The 16,931-nt window shown below is 33.9% G+C and overlaps 1 long non-coding RNA gene across 2 annotated transcripts; it reads right to left on the bottom strand.

The window, feature by feature from the left end:
- Nucleotides 1–12,928: 12,928 nt before the first annotated feature.
- On the bottom strand, nucleotides 12,929–15,026 carry LOC126892783 (uncharacterized). 2 transcript variants are annotated; one of them, XR_007701002.1, is made up of 3 exons: nucleotides 14,837–15,026; nucleotides 14,507–14,776; nucleotides 12,929–14,112 (listed from the first exon to the last, which is right to left on the bottom strand). It is a non-coding gene; the product is annotated as an uncharacterized LOC126892783 (long non-coding RNA). The 2 variants fall into 2 exon arrangements; XR_007701001.1 differs by having other exon boundaries at nucleotides 12,929–13,698; nucleotides 14,837–15,023.
- Between the last annotated feature and the right edge of the window lie 1,905 nt (nucleotides 15,027–16,931).

The following is a 16,931-nucleotide window of genomic DNA, read 5'->3' on the forward strand; positions in this document are numbered from 1 at the left end:
TTGTTGAAACGTAGGTGTGTTAGTTTTATTGGTGGAAAAACTTTAGTCATCGAATATGAATATTTTAAACGATGTAATATGCAGTTTGATCGAGACGCCTTATTCAAGGCGCCAAAATCAAGAAAGTTCAGAAATTATTTCAATGGGCCGGCCTTTACCAAATTTATCAATTTTATCCACAGATAAGACAAAAGACAATCGACCATTTTCAAGATCGTTTAAAACAATATGGTATGAAAATCATAAATGGCTAAGCGGAAGTTATTTTAAAAATTCACTTTTCTGTTGGCCTTGTATGTTGCTCTCAAATTTGAAGCAAAATGTTTGGGTGAGTCAGGGATATTCAGATTTGAAAAATTTATCAGCTAGTGTAAAAAAACATGAATCTTCGAAAGAACATTTAAACAATTGCTTAGGTTTAAAACGGTTAGAAAAAAATAAACAAACTATTGACAGTGCTTTAGCTGGACTTTCTCTATCTAATAAGATATATACCTAATGAAGAAGTTGAAAAAGATTAAAGAAGTTGAAGAAATTGATGTTACAATTCTGTTAGTAAAACAAGAACCTGCATTTCGCGGTCGTGATGAGAGCCATAATTCTTCAAACATGGGTAATTTTAAAGAAATTTTTAATTTAGTAGTTAAACGCGATCAGGAAATCCAGGATCATGTTAAAAAATAGAAGGGTTCACGGGTTTGTCAAAAACAATACAAAATTATTTAATATATTGCCTTGCCGATTACGTAAAAAATGAAATTTCAACCGAAATTAATGAGTCAATTTTTTTCTATACTAGCGGACGATACTACTGATATAACCGAAAAATCACAGTGTACTTTAACAATCCGTTTTGTTAAAAAAGTTGGTCAGGTAACAGAAAGATTTTTAGGGTTTTTTGATGTTAGCGAGAATAGATCTGCAGACTCTCTATATAGTTTAATTTCAAACGTGCTTGAGCCATATGATTACAAAAATAAATAAATAGCTCAATTTTACGATGGTGCAAGTGTAATGGCTGGCTCTTTAAACGGATTACAATCAAAAATTAAAGTAGATGCTCCAAAAGCAATTTTTACACATTGTTGCGCTCATAGATTACATTTAGTATTGCAAGACGGCTCAAAATGTATTACAAATTATAGGATATTTTTTGTCGCCTACCCGAAGTATATGTGTAGCCTACCCGCATACTGAGGTCGCGAGCCGCCACTGCCACACCCACACATTATAAGTATGCACTTAGGTAGGTAATCCAGTTTTTCACTGTTATCCGTGGAAAAAGTATTTGGCAAAACACCTAGGTACCTACCTACCTTACCTAGGTATTCAGCATCGGCAGAGCCAGGAGATTCATGACCCAACAACGGATCGGGCTCACTGTATTACCTATCTATGCATCAAACTGGATAACGTCCTGTTCGTCAGAATCTTCTTCTTCAGAGTCAGTCTTATTTTTCTTTGTTCGTTTGCTCCTCTTCGCAGTTTTCTTTTTATTCTTTGTCTTGGCTAATTTACCTATGCATTTTATTTTTCTTGTCTCTTCAAATTTTGATTTACTAAAAATCATTCAATATTCAATCATTGTTATATAGATAGTTAAATAATATAATATAGTTGAAGAGCTTATTGCAACATAATGGTAAGCCACAAAATAATAAAACCGAGATATCAATGTTTAAAGTTTTAAAAAAATCTAAAAAATATTGGTTTAAATGTAAAAACCTGAACGCGTGTTAGTTAGTTATATTAATTATTAAAATACATCTACATTTATTATTTCACAAAAAAACCACATATTTATATTAAAAAAATAAGTTTATTAAAAAAATGTGGCTTAACATGTTCTTAAATTTAAAAATTCGCAACACAAAAAAATAAACTAAGTTATGTTTCTACAATTTCCACTTCTTCATTAACTTCATAAGCTGCGTTTAACTGATTATAAAAAGTGTGGTTGACTGGCGGGATATAAGGTAACAAACTTTTTATATCGTCCAGTTTATTTTTCGCAATTTTCAGAGGTTCGTTATATTTCTTGGGAATATTTGACAACTCTATTGTTGCAGGTCTGCCTTTCCGTAAAACGGAATTTTCTTCGCCAATTTCACGTGAACTAATAATCGTCTTGGTTTTGTTAGAAGTATACTGCTGTCCCGAATTACGGCTTCTTTTTTTTTCATTTCGATCATAGTGTTCCTCATTTCGTTGTCTCCATCTTGTTGGTTTTTTCTTCTCTGGATTTACCTCCTTATCTTTAAAAAGCCTGGGTATTGGTTCCTGCAATTCATCCTAGAACAACAAAAAGAGACTGTATTACACTCTAGAATTTGCGAATATTTCAAAAATTTTATATTAATAACTCGATAAGCCACTTGGCATACGATATTGTTCCATAGTTCCATGTAATATATATGAATATTTTTGTGCAAAAACATGGTAAGCCAAAAAATCAGAAAATACAGCTTACCTCACTAGATTGAGACGAAAAATCATCGCCACTGGGCTTATAGTCTTTGTCTGCTACACTGTCATCACTATCATCAATAAAATTGACATTTAAACTGCTATTTTCGCTTAAAACCGCTCTTAATTCAGCACGTGCACCTGATGTCGACGCCATTTTAATGTGGCTTACCACCATAGATTAATAATATAGTATTACCGGATAGATAGGCAACTCACTGTAAAAATTTGGTTCCTTTCGCCACTTGCGACCGTAGTGTTAACTAATCACCATTTGGCGGGAAATTTAAATGGACAAGCATTAATTTCATCCGTTCAGCGCCTCTTGCGGGCCCTTTCGTTACTAATTAAAATATCTTCTTATAATCTCACCTATATTATTAAAATAAAATACCAGAACTTACTAAGCTTGTTAAAGTATTTTATTTAAATAATATCTAAGTAATACTCATAAATTATTCGGAATTCCCAAGTTACAAAAATATGTTATTTTTGCTGTCAAATTTAGTAAGGAAAAGGATATAAAAAAAGTTATGACAATGTTTTTCTAAATATAGGTACGTGTATTTATTTGTTGTTTCAGATAAAACAGTTATAAACTAATTACTATTTACCTATCTATGCATTTTTCTAACTTGTCTATGATTTGTACACAACCGTACACAACAATAATAAACCATGTTCAGTTTTTTTATTAACACAACACAAAAGTTCTTTCGTTTCGTAACTAAAACAAAACTACACTTTATCAACGAAGGATAAGGAACCAACTTAAATTGAAATTACTAAGAACAAATCGTTAAAGGTAATACAATAAAAAATAAAAACTGTAAACTAATGGAAAATTTTTCCACTAACTGTCATTACTTGTGACAGAATTGACATTGCCGAGTTAAGCCTCGTTTGATTATTTTATTTATGACATTCAGATATGGCGTTAACATAAATGATTGGTTAAAGTCTTCGTGAGCGAGATAGGCTGTCATTTCTCTTTATTAGCTGACGGTAGTGAAAGTGATGGGGGAAATTCCCCAGTTTGTTCATATAAGATTCCGGGGCATGGCTTACCACGTTTTACGCGAAAAAGTGAACAGAAATGGGCGATTGTATAAACACGATACAGCAATAACTCCGCCATCTATTTCAGTAATCACCAAATAATTTTTATATGGCTTAACATAGGTTTCTTTAAATAGATAATGCAATAAAAGAGAATTCTGTAAAATTGTGGCTTACCATTATGTTGCAATAAGCTCTTCAGTTAATCAATCACTCTTCAATGACGTCACTCAGAATCCAAACATCCAAATCCAACAAATTTTTAAGCTTTTATAACAGGAGAATATGAATGAAAGGAGGTCGTCTGAGTCTCCGATTATTTGAAACGTATCTGCAACGATGTTGCCTGGTTTATATTTTTTCCTGCATGCATTAGCTGTTGTTCCATATTAATTTCCATAAAGAATTTATAAATATAGTATTTCACCATAATATTAGTTTAGCTTTATTTGTAGGATTATTTATAATTTGCTAACTTTTATCAATCAATCAACAAATTGATTTGTTATTAGATATCTACTTAATGATTAATGCATGCCGATATGTACCTACTACTGCAGATACTTGGAAAACTGTAGTTCTGGCAACAATGAGAGAATAAATACGTCGCATAACTTTATCTCTTTGCGGCCTGGTGGCGCTAGTGTTAAATATGAGAATTTATATGATTATTTTAATATAATCGCAAATAAACTGCTCAAAATGTACCTATTTATTACCTTATAAAACGTAATATTTATAAATATATTTATAAAATACTAATATTTGTATATAAAACGTCTTTAATTTTAGATTTTCTTTAAAACATTAATAGGTATATGCCATGTTGTCGGCCCACCATTTTGTGGGCGTATCCAAAATACATCGATATCCCACTCAAGTGTTCGGAGTGAATTTCAATTGGACGATCCTCTCGCTATCCTGCTATCCTGATGCTAGACTCGGTAGAGAAGTCGCAAACTACGGAAGTCGTGTTTGTGAACGAACAAATAATGAAGTTGTTGTGAGATCAGGAATCTATTGGAGATTTTTAATAAGTTAATCCGTTAGTTGTTTCTGTGGGGATATGCACATTTGTTGGTCGACTTGAATCACTCTTGTCTGCGTAAATTGTTAGATATCGTTTAAATTAACAAAATGAGTTTAAAGTGATCAGAGAGTGTTAGTTATGTTCAGATGTTCATAGATATTCTTTTGTATCCTCCAAAGCAAGTTCTTTTAGCAGAGTTTCTGTTCTGAGACACAACATTCATTCCTTCTTTTAATCCAATTTCGTATCCAGAATCCAGAAACGACGTTTTTTATGTTCTTTATTCCGTCTCTAAGTAGGTACCTACCTATACCTTAGATTAATGAAAACACCTTCTTAAATCTGTGGTACGTAGGGGAGAGTTGGACAAAACCCGGTAGGTTGATAAAACCGAGTACCCCTTAATTCTTCTAACTGTCTTTCTGCTATCTATTAGACAATGTTAAAATTAGTGTCCCTTTACCACCAACAGTCGTGTGTATTCATTTCTACCTCATTTGAGTAATCTGTGCCGGAGCAGTAAGACCTCACCTGTTTTTTGATGCAGGAAACTCGATTTTTAAGGTAAGTTTATAGCTGTTTTCTACTCTAATGAATAATTAATGGCCATTTCAAAATTTAATACATGTAACCTAGTATATTGCCTTTAATTTGGCCAAAAATTTTGAAAACTTATTACTTATTTCATAACTTAAAAATTTAAAAAACATTTAATGTCTTGTTTACGAGTTTGACAAAACCGGGTAGTCCGAAAATCGACAAAACCAGGTAGGGGAAGGACGGGGAAGATGACGCAGCGTCTAAGATGACGCACCTCTGTATTTTATCAAGTACTTCACTAAATTCAGTTTTTATACCCGTGGCGCCCTCCTTTAGAAACTACTATTACTTTAAAACTTCATCGGTCAGCTTTCGTACTGTTTAGTATCTGTGAGGCAGAGTAACGCGATACACGTTGATTTCTTGTTATTTTTGACACTGCGAATATTAATGGTAAGTTGTTTAAAAATGGTTCCATTGGATTTTCTTCATATTCATGGGAGTAGGTGATATTTATTTTCAGTTAGCGAGGATTTATCTGTTAAATATTTGATGATGGATAATTTTGATAACCATTTTTTGTAGGTTATGCTGAACAGGCTAAGTTGACGCAGACTGCGTCATCTTTGCTGTTATAGTGCGTCATCTTTGCCTTTTCAGTTCATTACCTTAAATAACAATGGAGTATAGAATATTTATTATTTAGTGTCTATTTTGCATTTTGAGGCATCTTTTTCTTTTTTAGAAATGGGAAAATATATACGAAAAACACAGAGAGGATCATTTTCTGCAGCAGCTCTTAATGCAGCATTGAATGCAATTTGTAGAGATGGTCGTAAAATTCGGGAAGTGGCAAGGGCATTTTCAATACCAGAAGCTACATTGAGGAGAAAACTTAAGGTTAAAAATTTATTAAAGGAAGTCAAATCAGAGTCTCTTGGTAGAGCCCCATTGTTTTCGGCACATCATGAAAAGGAGATACTAGATCATGTTCTCAAGCTGGCCAATTTATTTTTTGGTATCACTTGCATAGCGCTGAGAACCATGGCATTTGCTTATGCAGAACGCAATGAAATTAAACACAATTTTAATAAGAATAAACAAATGGCTGGAAAAGACTGGTATCTAGGATTTATAAAACGAAATCCTCAAATTTCCTTGAGAAAGCCAGAAGCTACAAGCATTAATAGAATAACAGCCTTCAATAAAATAGAAGTAGACCGCTTTTTTAAAAATTTGGAAACAGTGCAAGAAAAATATAAATTTCTGCCAGATCGCATTTACAATGTTGATGAAACCGGTATATCTACGGTTCCTAAAGAATCATGTAAAAGACTTGGACCCAAAGGAGTAAAGCAGTTTGGAATCATTTCTTCGTGGGAACGAGGGAAGAATATCACGGTAATAATGGCGTTCAGTGCCTCCGGTAACTACATACCTCCATTATTTATATTTCCCAGGAAGAGGATGAGCCCACAGCTTCAGAAAAATGGACCAAGCGGTGCGATTTACAACTGCACGGATAATGGATGGAGTAATACGTCTATGTTTTTATTATGGCTGAAGCATTTCCAAAAAAAAGTCCTGTCTAGTCCAGATAATCCCGTGCTGTTAGTATTAGATAATCACTCGAGCCATATTTCACTGGATATTTATAATTACTGCAAAGAGAATGGGATTATAATGGTTAGTATTCCACCCCACACATCCCACAAATTACAACCTCTTGATGTGTCATTTTTTTCTGCATTAAAATATGCGTATGGTCGCCATTGCAATTCCTTTCTAAGATCTAAGATCAGCAACTCAGAGTTTGAAGATAAAATTACTCCATATGATGTCGCCGAGATTTTTAAGTTAGCATATGATCAGGTGGCAAATATTGATAAGGCCGTTTCTGGTTTCGGAACGTGCGGAATTTTTCCGTTAAACTCTGATAAGTTCACAGAAGATGACTTTTTTCCTGCTGATAATTTAAACAATGATAGCTTGGATAGAGATGTTTCTCCTGAACCTGCACCTCAGGGAACACCTCCACTAATAACAACACCATATATAAGAGAACCAGAATTACCACGTCCATCAACCAGCCGACAGTCTCCTGAAAGTCGTCACACAACCCCCACAAAACAAAATGAAATAACCAAACGTCCACATATTTCTCTTTCACTTATTTCTCCAGTTCCTTTGCCCAATAAAAAAATTAAAAGAAAATATGGACGACAAAAGCAACATTCTGAAATTCTAACAAGCACCCCTTTAAAAGAATTCTTAGAAGAAAAAGAGAATAAAAAAAAAGAAAAACTGGCGAAGTCGGAAGAAGGAAAACAAAAAGTAACCAGACAAGTATTGGTTAATGATGCAGGATTAAAACTAAATAAAAATAAAGGGAAAGCCAAAGTACAAAAAATAATCAAACAAAAAATAAACAAAAAAATCTTGGAGGATAGCGATACTGAAGAAAGCGATTTTGATGAAGAAGGTCTTTGCAATGACGATGAGTTGGATGACATAATCAACGAGGGAGGTGAAACTGATATCTGCATATTATGTGGAGACTTCGGCAAAAAGACGGAAACATGGTTCAGATGCACAAGTTGTGGACAATGGGTGCATAAAGAATGCAGTGGAGCCAAAAGTCCCGAAAACTACATTTGTGACTTTTGTTAATATGTTAAAAAAGCTTTGTTTACATTTTCTTACTTTCAGTATTAAAAAATAAATTTTCTTTTCATATCACTTGCGCTTTTAATATAGATACCTACATGCGCCATCTTCACCATCACTGTGCGTCATCTTTCCCTCGGTGGAAGGTAAGATGGCGCAAAAGCGTTTTTTTTTAAAGCCGCATAAAAAATAGGTACTTCCTTTTATTGAATTTAAAAATAATCCTAGAAATTGGTTATAGAAATGTCCAAATTACAGGCTCGTAGCATTCAAAGTTAGCTTAAATATTTTTTACCCTTAAATAAAATGTATTTTGCTTAGGTGCGTCATCTTCGACGTCCTTCCCCTACCCGATTTTATCAGACCTGTGTTACTTCCAGTTTCTGCAGTGGTTTTTTTGCTTTTCGTTAACTACTTACAACATGTGGCTTCTTCTGTTGAAGAAGCTAGTAAGAAAGTTAGCTGGAAAAATTAAAAAAAAAATTTCCAGTCGTAAAAAAATTTAAACTAAATGAACTGGACAAAAAAAAAAGAAAAAACGTTGTAAAAAGGGCTGCACCAAAAACAAAATTTTGGAGAGTTTGGAGGAAGAAGATAATAATGACGATGCGTGTCTATATTACAATTAACTATTTTCAAATTTTAATGCGAAAGACGGCTGGATAAAATGTGTGTCTTGCACCAAATGGGCTTATGACGCCTGTAGTGCCTATGATGATGTAGATGAAGTTTTTATTTGTGACCTCTGTTCATAGATTTTCGATTTTTGTTCACATACTTTTAATAAATATTTTATTTTCTGCCCATTAGTCTTTTTACATGGTAATTAAGTTACTACCCGGTTTTATCATACCGGTTGGACAAAACCGGGTAGTTTGCAATATTTTCATTAAAATAAAAAAAAATTAAAAATCTAAGAATATTTTTAAAAATTGATATTGGCATATCAAACTTAAGTCATTTGAGAATATTTCAATCTATAGCAAACATTTGCTACTCTCACATAGCAAAAGATACAGACGGTTTTTGGAGTGGTACCCGGTTTTGTCCAACTCTCCCCTACCTATACTTATACCTAACTAAGTAGATATATCTACCTAAGTAAGTACTTGGCGCCATTTTATTAAAACTAATTGCTTCAATTTTGCTTGAAATGTGTAAACAAACTTGACCGATTTTAGTTGATCCACTAAAGTTGATCAACTAAAATCGAACCGCGAGAATGCGCTTTAGGGTAGGTAGGTATAGGCGCAAAATGTCGTCTGTCAAAATTTTCAATGTGGTAAGTATCCCATCTATTCATTTTTTTCGAATCCTGGAGAAAACTAATACGCTAATAGGTACTTAAGTCACAGTATATAGGTTTATACAACAAGCAGTATAGTCACTTGCCGTGAAGTACGTTATGAAAAAATGTTCCATTTTTCCCACTGCGCATCGAGACCTTGCAGCCGGACGCAAGCGCATAACAGCGTATGTTATACTGCTCAACATTATTTTTGATACACTGCTCGAAAATAAATAGGACAAATTTGAAATAGATTTTTCGAAATAAGGAATACTTTTCTACAATTAACGTTTACGAAGCTCTTGACAATTTATCGATAGTTTCATAAATAATTATTACTGTTGTTCTGAAGACTAAATGTATCAGCTTTAATGGATTCATTGAGATTATGTACCACTATTTTCAACTAAATAATTTTTTCTATATAAACAAAATTTTGGTCTAACAATGGGCTCTACTTTATCTTCATTGGTCTTCTTCTTCTAATACCTACTCCACTAATGAAGGTTGGCTATAACCACTGCAAATTAGTTTCATTATTAGCGAATATATTTATGGATTTCTAAAGAAATATTGTTTTCACTCAAGTTTTGAAAAAAATGTGAAAGCGTTGAATTATATACGTCCGTCTGTCCGTAAACACAACTCCTCAGCCATTAAACCAGATAGAATGAGAAATGAGGTGTCGGATGAAAGCTTATAATCCAAGGATGGTACTAAAGGTGAGATATTTGGCAAAGGACTTCCAGTTTTAAAAATGCAATCGGAAATACGGTTTTAAATTCTCCGGGATAGTACAAGCGATATATTATTCGACGCGCCGTAGCAAGAGGAGTCTTCCTTCTTGTAGGTAGGCTTTAAAGACTGTTTCTTCTTCAATATTAGCCTCCTAAATTGTTTAAATTATCGCACCATCTTTTTCTTAGTCTGCAAATACTTCTTCATTCATTTGGTGACTTATCTCGTGCTATTCGTACTATCCTATTCTCTGCCATTCTACTAATGTGTTCGTTCCACTCCAGTTTCCGTTTTGTCACTCATCCATTTATGTCTTCTACATTGCATGATCTTCTTATGTTTTCGCATCTCTCTCTATCCAACAGACTTTTCCCTGATATTCGTCTAAGTATTTTCATCTCGGTTGTTTCTAGTAGTCGTCTCGTTTTAGATGTGTCAGGTCTTGTCTCTGCCGTGTATGTCAATATAGGTCTAATTGCTGCTTTATAGATTCTTGCTTTTGTGTCTTGTCTTAGGTGTTCGTTCTTCCAGATTGTGTCATTAAGAGATTCCAGCGCTTTACTTGCTTTTAAGCTTTGTTGTCGTACTTCCTCTTCAACATCTCCATAACTGGGTATATCTATTCCCAGATATCTAAACCTTGCTTCCTGCTTTAATATTTTCCCATCAATTTCGATTTTACCTCGTAGTGGGTATTTAGATGTCATACATGTGTTTTTTCTGCTGATATTATCATATATTGATATTGTATTTCTTGGCTGTTGTATTGAAGATGTGTGTTAATCTTTAGAGATTGTCTTCTGTCTTGGCGATTAATGCGGCGTCGTTTGCATAACCTAATATTTGGAGTTTTTTGTTCCCCATTCTGTAACCATGATCTTTACATACTGCTTGTATTATTTCGTCCATTATTAGATACATTAAAGAGCAGTGGGCTTAACGGGTTCCATTGTCTGACTCGGCTTTGTACTGGTATAAACTGTGTTAGTTTTCCATTTATCTTTACCTGTATTCGATTATGGAAATAGATGTTTTCGATGGTTCGTATAATATTGATTGGCATGTATCTTCTATACAGTAAGTGTAAGACGTCTTCGACTTGGATGCGATCGAAAGCCTTTGTCAGGTAAAACATGATATGCTGGTTTATTGTCTCGATGGCCTTTTCTGTGATTTGTCTTAGTACAAAAATAAATAGTACAATACTGGCGTCTACGCTACAAACGCATTCAATATGCTAAGGAAAATGTGGTCTTCACATCAGATGACAATTAAAACCGTGAACCGCAACGTGAAGACTGTATTACTATATGGAGCAGAAACTTGTAGATCTGGATCCCGCGATGAAAAAAAAGTTGATTAATAGCAAGCTGGAAATTTGTTAATAGCTTAAGGGTGTCTAGTCGGATAAACTTTGATATATGGGAACACTGGAACAGGGGCAGTTTTAATTGTGGAACAGGTTAAAAATTTGGAACGGTCAGACCACGAAAACGGCACATTTATTTTGTCCGACAGAATAGACTTAAACTCTCCGAACAGAGATTAAACTCTCATGCAAAAATCAGACTGCTATTTATCACCTGTCATAATTCCTGGCAGTTGACATATTCTACATGTTCCACTCATTAAAACGCCCATTTGGTGATAAATAGCAGTCTGACTTTTGCATGAGAGTTTAATCTCTGTTCGAAGAGTTTAAGTCTGTTCTGTCGGACAAAATAAATGTGCCGTTTTCGTGGTCTGACCGTTCCAAATTTTTAACCTGTTCCACAATTAAAACTTCCCCTGTTCCAGTGTTCCCATATATCAAAGTTTGTCCGACTAGACACCCTTAAGCTATTAACAAATTTTCAGCTTGCTATTAATCAACTTTTTTTTCATACGCGGGATCCAGACCTATTGGAAAGTGTCAAGAAAATGTATTGGACAGATGCAGGTATTCATAAATAAATGCCTAAGGAAGATTCTTAACATTTACTGGCCAAACCGTATATCAAACCAAGAGCTATGGACAAGAACTAACCAGAAACCTATGTATATCTAAGATAATATGCAAAAGGAAATGGAGTTGGATGGAGCACACACTAAGGAGACCTGACACAGACATAGCGAGGCAAGCCCTAGAATATACACCACATGGAAAGAGAAGACCAGGTAGACCCGTAGAAATGTGGAAAAGAAGTGTTGAAAAAGAAATTAATGCTATAGGGCTTTTCATTGATTGTCATTTGCTTCGAGCTGCTGTCGTATGTTGTATAATCTGTGTATAATACTAATATACACAGAGATATGTCAACAATAGATCAGGCTAGTCATATGCCACTCAATGCATCGGGGTGTAACGCTGATATCAAGTATGGTGGTCTAGCTATCTTTGTCTGTCGTGCGAGTGTGAGCGTATCTACCAAGACGTGGGAGTAATGGAACGACAGTTACACAGAGGCGGCAGCCATCATATGCTAGAGAGAGAAAGCTGAGCGCCAGTAGAGAGAGAAAGATAGACCAGCAACCCGAACTGTTCTGGGTTACTCTATTTTTCGAACTGGCCTAATCTATTCTGTTATATCTATGAATATACACGGATTATACGACATATGACAGAAGCTCGAAACAAATGACTGTAAATGAAAAGCCCTATTGGGAAAACCTGGACAGAAATAAAGATCAGTGCAAAGGATAAGACAGAATGGAGGCAGACAGTTGACGCCCTATGCTCCGCATGGAGTGAAGAGGAATAAGTAATTAAGTAAGTACTGGCGTCTACGCAGGATCTTCCGGATCTGAATCCTTGTGAGAAATCTAAAAAACGAAGTACTGATGTCTTGTCAAGAGCTAATGAGAAAACTAATAAGAGGACTTTTCTATAGAGGAAAAAAATAATAATACATTCGAATTATAAATTATATTTTGAGAATTTCAATTTTACAATACCAATTTTATTTTTTACAGATATATTCCCTACAAGCATTTCAAATTCATCCTTAAAATAAAGTTTAATAGGTACATAAAATGAACTTATAAATTTCTGTTTTGAAAGGATTGTAGATACCTACTATATACCTACTCAGATCTATACCTACTCAGCATCATATTGAGAAATCACAGAATCGTAAATATACAGTAATGAGCGACAAAATAACGCAAAAGATGGAAAACATATTAACTTGTGAGATAAAAAGAGATGAAACTGGTAGAAGTGGAACTTATCGTTATAAACGAATAAATTAACATAACCTTGGATAAGAGTTTTAACCTGCTAACTCCATTTTTCACTTTGAGTGATATTGGGCTAGTTTCTGGGTCCGTGTATTTTCATACACCACCCCACAAACCCGCCGACACCAATGTAGTTTAGAAATAGCTATCTCTAAACTACAGTGGAACCAGCGGGCTTGTGGGACATGGTATGAAGGTACACAGACCTAGAAACTACCCCAATATCACTCACAGTGAAAAATGGAGTTAGCAGGTTAACACTCTTAGCCGACGATAACATTACATAGTTTCCCACCTTTAGATCTCTGTGACAGGAGTATTTTATAAAATTCTCCTGGCACAGTGACAGTTCTAATTCTCATCTGATATGTCTAAAGGTGGGAAACTATGTAATGTAATGTTAATTTATATGTTTATATCGATAATTTCTCTCAGTTTCATCTCTTTTTACTTCAGAATGCATCCCATGTTTCCCATCTTTGGCGTTATATCCCATATTTTGCCAGTTATTAGCATGCTCATCACTGCATATTGGACTTTTTACACATAGTATCTTAGAATCCCTTGGAAGTAAATAATAAATCATGTACCTAGTTTTATTTTCATCAATAAATTCATGAAAGTATGACTGCTGTTGAAAATTCATTTGACATACTGGCAAATAATTGTAATTCCTTCAGAGGAGATGTCCCTAGAAAGAATAACATATGTTTTATATTAAAATATATTAAAATCATATTGATTGGCAGAATAAATAGAGTTTTTAGGTTTAATTCTCCTCATTCACATAATTTAATACCAGATAATGTCACCCTACTTCCATATGCTAATGACCTAGTTTTTTATATAACAACCTAAACCCCATTTTGGACTCCATTCACATTAACCAATATTATCAGATATTCATGAATAGTGTCACCACAATCCTCTTTAACAACATACTATTCTTTCATAGATCTGGTCGTTATCACAATATAATCCCATATATACCAAAAATTCATGCTCGAGTGAGAAATTGGAAAGCCAAGCACAGGATAGGAAAGAGTGGAAGCTGATTCTGGAACAGGCCAAGACCCACCATGGGCTGTAGAGCCAATGCTGATACCTAAAAATGAACTCAAATATTTAGTGGTCTTTTTGTCCCGCAATCTTAACTAGAATAAGCATATTGAAAATATAATTGGAAAAGCTATTAAAGGCATGGCTGTGCTGCCTAGTAAGACCCATATAGATTTTTGAAGCATCTTTATGAAACCAGCACGTAAACAATTATTATAGATTTAAAAATTAGACTCACTATGGATAGGGTAGTAAGATGATACAACGAATGCAGAGGTAACCGTCTATATTTGTTATCAATGGTTTCTAGGAACATGGTTTTTCAAAACAGATGTCAATGATTTTTAGAGTTTAGATAAAGACTTATGTACCAAATTCATGAAAAAAATTTACACTTTCTCAGAATCATCCAACAATTAATTTGAAACATATACTCATACCTTCAATTATATATGTCATAGATTCCCTTAAGGCACTTTGCCACTGGTTGTAACTTCTCAATAGATGTGCCTACAGAATTACATCATTCCAGTTTAAGAAAGAACACACCTTCAACTTGAATCTTTAATCTCAAGACATATTTCGTTTATTTTATTTTGCGTTGTTTTGCAACCCGCTTTTCAGTATTTCTGCAAAGGCCTGCTCCTCAAGATGTAAAGTGCATATTTAAAAGTTAATCACATTGAACAATTTCTTTTCATTCTGCAAACCTAAAACGACAGCACGTCAAAAATGATGTCAATGATGTTAAATAGAATTTACGTTCTTACCGATTTTCATCCATGGGCAACAGGAAGAAACTCAAATTTTTATGGTGCCTGGAATTTTGCCACATAAATAAACACACATTGCCTTTGGGTTAAATTCATCATAACCCCAATTCAAAATCACCAACCTTCTTAGAAAACTGGAGAAATACCAGAGTAATGCATATTAAATTCGAAGTAAACCAACTTAACAATTGCAAAATATCAGAAAACAATAATAAATAACTCTAAATACACAACTGTTTGTTTATAAGGTTATGTTTGGAATAAACATACATAAATAAACCAGATTTACTCACTGTTGCCAAATGTCACCAATTTAGATAGTTACTTGTGATTAATTGTTTGAATACATTCAATCAATAATTAGAAATTTTAGAAAATATTATTTTTCAAATTTTATACAAGTGTGTACGTAAAGGATTTTACCATTTATGAATTTAATTTTCAGCTTTTTGAAAAAAATCGATAATCATAATTATTTTATTATAATTTTGGAATATTCTTTATCGGAATATTTTAAATCTTGCAACAGCAACATTTTCCTCCTAGTCTACTGCGCCGTCTGCTAGGAGTTTCTGCAAGCGCAGGAACCGCATAAAAACTAGAGTGAACTAACTGATTCGTATAAGCAAAAAAACTGTGCTTAAGTTAAGTAGGTACCTATCTATTTTTGAAAAATTTGAACGTAGAATGAAAGATTAGGTGAGTACCTACGTTATTACCGAGGGCCGAAAGTCCCTGAAAACATCTATAGGTACCTAGATAGTAGATACCTACCTACTTAATGTTTATTTTAATATCTACTAAGTAGGTACCTACGTTTTTCTTAATACCATGTTGACACTTTTGCAAGATCGGTCAGTTCCGTGTGGCTGTGCTAGAGAAATGTCAATTGTAAAGTTAGATAGGTATACTTAGAGGAAAGTCGCCAATTATGGAATACCATTTTGTTTTGGGGATATAAAAATTTTACCCTTATACAAATGAAAACAATTTATTGTTATGACACATCAGTCATACATTTTTATGTAGTAATTAAAAGCCTTCTATTCAATATCTCAATTAACAAAAAAAAGTCGAACAAAAAAACAAAATCCCAAATGAGTAACCAAATATGGAATAGGTACCCATATATGGAATATATAGGCATAAACCAACATATCAATAACAAAAATAGACATAAACATCTGAGATCAAATAAATTTAGATAAGAAAATTGTGAAAAATGAAAGAAGTAGCTTAATTCACTTGCAGACATCACAGATCCATATACGAAACTCTGGACCGCAGCACAATCATAATAAGCCTACTTACAATTAATCCACTATTCCATAATTAGGCACAAATGACTGTCCATATTTGGATTTGTACATTAGTTCAAACTAGTATCAACATTTTTTCAAGTCGTAATGTTTTAATTACAGAAGGTCTTAAAAGTCAAAATAAAGGTACTATTGATACACGCAATAGCATAAAAAGTCTGTATCCATGCATAATAACCAATAATACTCGTTGAATATATTTACCTTTAAAGTTTTCTGCGAGACGATAAAACAAAACAAGCCTGTCAGACACGTATCGTTCGTGCATCTGACATAGAGGTGTGAATACGATAATAAAGAGAGCGACTGAAATAGAGGATGGTCTTGTAGTGCGCTTCCAACTTATATTTTCGGAGAAATCAAGGAATTCCATATTAGGGCACTATTCCATATTTGGTTACTTTCCTCTACGTTAATTAACGGTATATATACGGTATAATTACGGTAATATATTTCGGCAAGAAATGGAAACCTATTGACATCATTAATTAGAATAAAGAATTAGAGATATTATTTCTACTGTAAACAAAAAACAGAAAAATATCTGACAGGTAAGTAATGACATTAACGTGGCCATGATGAAAAGTCACATTCTAATGATTTGGCAATGCTCTGACGTCAAAAATTTTGACCTACCTAATCTTGCTTTTGTAGTAAAAAGACTAAATATTTAGAGGAAAGTAACCAAATATGGAATTCCTTGATTTCTCCGAAAATATAAGTTGGAAGCGCACTACAAGACCATCCTCTATTTCAGTCGCTCTCTTTATTAT

The sequence above is a fragment of the Diabrotica virgifera genome, chromosome 9 (assembly GCF_917563875.1).
Source record: "Diabrotica virgifera virgifera chromosome 9, PGI_DIABVI_V3a".
In the NCBI taxonomy this organism is placed as follows: domain Eukaryota; kingdom Metazoa; phylum Arthropoda; class Insecta; order Coleoptera; family Chrysomelidae; genus Diabrotica; species Diabrotica virgifera.